Consider the following 3880-nt stretch of genomic DNA (forward strand, 5'->3'; position numbering starts at 1 on the left):
TGTCCAGTTTTTGCTCATCATTCGTTATATCAACCACAAATAGCCTTAATACTTAACAATTATAACAAGTTACAACCCAACTGGTTTGGACGAAAATGTTCAATTAACTATTTACCCCCAAAGATAAAAACTAAAAATATTTAATGTGATAGGGAACTTCCATTACTTCGATTTGCCAAAATACAATTGATGTTTCAACAAAAGAAAAGATTGATTGATGTTATTGTCTGATAACTATGGTTATCACATATACAAAGTAACATGAGTGGTGTGATGCATCCAGTTTTTGCTCACCATTCGTTATATCAACTACAAATAGCCTTAATACTTAACAGTTGAAAAACATTGAAAAAAAAAGATTGGGGATAATTATTGGACAAAGCCAAAGCTGAATTGCGGAGAAGTCTTCCAATTTTAGTTTGCAGTTTCCATCTAATGCATTTTTTATTTGCTTCATGGTGTGACTGGCACTCAAATAGCCTCCATAAGTTCTAAGACTTGGTTGAAATATCCCATTTTGCATGTAATGTCTACAACACATTGTGGCGTTAATTAGTTGGATTGATCTAAGTTTTTGTGTACTCCCAAACAGTCATGAGTTCAAGTTCTTAAGATAATTGCGTGTGTAAGTTTCCCCCTCTCCAATGGCGGAGCCAAAAAATCTATTGAAAGAGGTCAACCTCAAATGACAAGATTAACACAAAATAAAAATAAAAAATTCATCTGATAATAAAATCCTTTGTATTAATTTCTATATCATTCCAAAATATCACTACTACAAATAAGCAAAAAGACGACGGTAAATCACCGTCGTGTATTGAGTTTTTCAGTGGTCGTGGAATCCACCGTCATCTTTTCCCTCATAAACCACGACGCTAAATCACCGTCATTGTTAAAATATAAAACGTCATCAACAAATAAAAAACGACGTCTTTATTCTACAAAAAGAACGAAAAAAGCAGTCGGGGATGAGAATAGACGACAAACTCTCTAAAAAAACCGTCGTTAGAAAGGAAAAATATGACACATATTAACAGAACAAGGCCGCAAAATAGACATACAACGACGCAAATTAAAATAATACGCCGTTAAATATAATTTTCACGACAACAAAAAATATGACGCCTTTAAGAAAATTAGAAGACGACGTTATTGATTCCTACTACGTCGAATATATAAAAACAGCCGTCGTATAATACATTTTCCACTTCGATTTTTCTATAAAACATGACGGGGAAATAGTTGTCAGTGTCATTGTTTACGACGTATGTATTTATATATTAGACGTTGAAAAAAACAAACAACGCCGGTTACGAATATATGAGAGTCGTATTACAAAATTTATACGTCCTATTTTCAGAAACAACAACGACGATAAATTAGACGTTGTTAAATAAAACAACGTCGAAAAAAAATAAAAAAAGACGTGTTTAGTCTGCATAAGTTTTAAAAAATAGTCGAGGATGAGAATAGACGACCAACACAAACAAATCACCGTCGTTAAAAAGGAAAAATATGACATATTAGAAGAAAAGGCCGCAAGATAGGCATACAACGACGATATTTAAAACATTACGCCGTTAAATATAATTTTCACGACGTTATGGAAAACTACTCTGTCTCTTATTGAAAACTACTACGCCTTTAAATACATGAGAAGACGACGTTATTGAAAACTACTACGTCTCTTATTTACAAAAGGCCGTCGTGAAATAAGTTTTCCACTTCGATTGGTCTAAAAAAGATGACGTAGATATAGCTGTCTGTGTCATTATTTACGACGTATGTATTTATGTTGTTGACGTTGAAATGCTAAACAACGTCGGTGGCATTTATATAGTCGACGTTGTATTTATATGTATTCAGTACTCACGACGTACTTATTAATGTAGACGACGTTGAACTTCTAAACAACGTCAATATTTACGACGCATTTAATAAACCACGCCGGTTCTAAATTAATGTTCAGATATTTAATCTCATTTTTAGACGTCGGTATTATGGGATTGGAGTCGTGTTATTTTGGATTACATGGCTGTTCTTAATCCTTCCCCGACGCGATATCCTGGATAATTGCTTCACAATAGCGTCGTGGTTCTTCATTGTTACGTTGCTTTAAGACGTCGGTAAATATGCTGAATAAATGGTTAACCATAACGTCGTGTTTTATTTGAACAGACGTTGTTTTTTTTGCAGAATATAATGATTTAATCTGGATCCAGTATTTTTTGCACTGATTGTTTTGTGGCCAAAACCTGTATAATGAAAGTGAAGAAATCACATTACAATATATTATAAAATGAATGTCATACACTGCCAATTACATAAGCATCATTCAATCCATATATATATATCTTCACACCCATCTCGAATATTTTGACCACCTAACTCACCCACCAGTTCATCAAATGTGTCAACATTTGGCATCCCTCTAGTAAATGGCTCACACTCAATTATCACATCACCTAAGACTTCATCACCAATAACATCATTATATTCTCTATTAGGCATTGATAAAACTACCGACCAACCACGATGCATCGGGTCGTCAAAAAAAAATATTTGTTTGACTTGAGAAGCCAAAACAAATTGGTCATTCCTATGTCCAATTTTACTCAAATCTACAAGGGTAAATCCAAGTTCGTCGACTACAAGACCAGAACTATCTATCCAATCACACCTAAAGACTGGGATTGTAAACTTTTGGTAGTCAAGGTCCCAAATTTCTTGAATGACACCATAGAAACCCATATTTGAGAGAATTGGTTTTTTATCCTTGGCACTAGCAACTTGCATGGTTTGTGCAAGTAAATAAACTCCACTATTTTGAGTTGTCCGCACATCATCTTGTGCCTTGATATTGAATTTAATACCTTTAATAAGATAGTTCCTATATAATGGCACTGCCATGTTTGGACCAGCTGCTAGCCACCTTAAATTTTCTGATACGCCATTATTGTCTCCCTCAAGTTCACTTTGAACCTGCAAATTAATCAAATCTTAATTCAATCTAACATAGAAATAAGAAGAAAATTAAAAGAGAAATATGTTATTCAACAACATATACCTTGAAGCGTAGCCATTGAATGAAAGTGCTATTGTGCTTATCCTGCAGCCACTTTGTTCTCTTTCTAAATTTTGGATAAGCAGCCTTGATGTGGATCATATGTTGCCTACATGACACGAAAAATTCAAGCATTACGGTCCCAAATATATAAGATAAACATAAGAAATAATTTAAAATGGAAACTTGAAGAATAAAACTCATACGTACTCGATATAAGGTAGGACTTCCTCTGTATTCTCCAAGACATATAGATGTGCTTGATTCAACAGTTCCTGATCAACTACGCTCACTGTGCAACCTGATAATGGCTTTGAAACTCCCATCTTTTGGCTTGAAGGCACTCCAACTGTATTAACATCAGATAAATGCTGAGTACAAAACTCTACCGCTTCTTCAGCTATATACCGCTCAGCAATGCAACCTTCGGGACGAGTACGATTCTCAACATACCCCTTCAGCACTTTCATATATCTTTCAAACGGATACATCCACCTAAAATATACTGGCCCATATAGACGAACTTCTCTGACAAGATGTACTACTAGATGAACCATGATATCAAAGAATGAAGGGGGAAAGTACTTCTCAAGCAAACACAGAGTAACTACTACATCTTCTTCCAACTTATCTAGCTTGGAAACATCAACAGTTTTTGCACATATAGCATTGAAGAAGAAGCACAAACGAGTTATTGCATACCTTGCAGGCTTCTCTAAAACAGAACGAATTGCCACAGGGAGCAATTGTTGCATTAAGGTATGACAATCATGTGATTTAAGGCCAAGAAGTCTTGAATCTTGTAAAGATACAAGA

The sequence above is a fragment of the Prunus dulcis genome, chromosome 1 (assembly GCF_902201215.1).
Source record: "Prunus dulcis chromosome 1, ALMONDv2, whole genome shotgun sequence".
NCBI classification, from domain to species: domain Eukaryota; kingdom Viridiplantae; phylum Streptophyta; class Magnoliopsida; order Rosales; family Rosaceae; genus Prunus; species Prunus dulcis.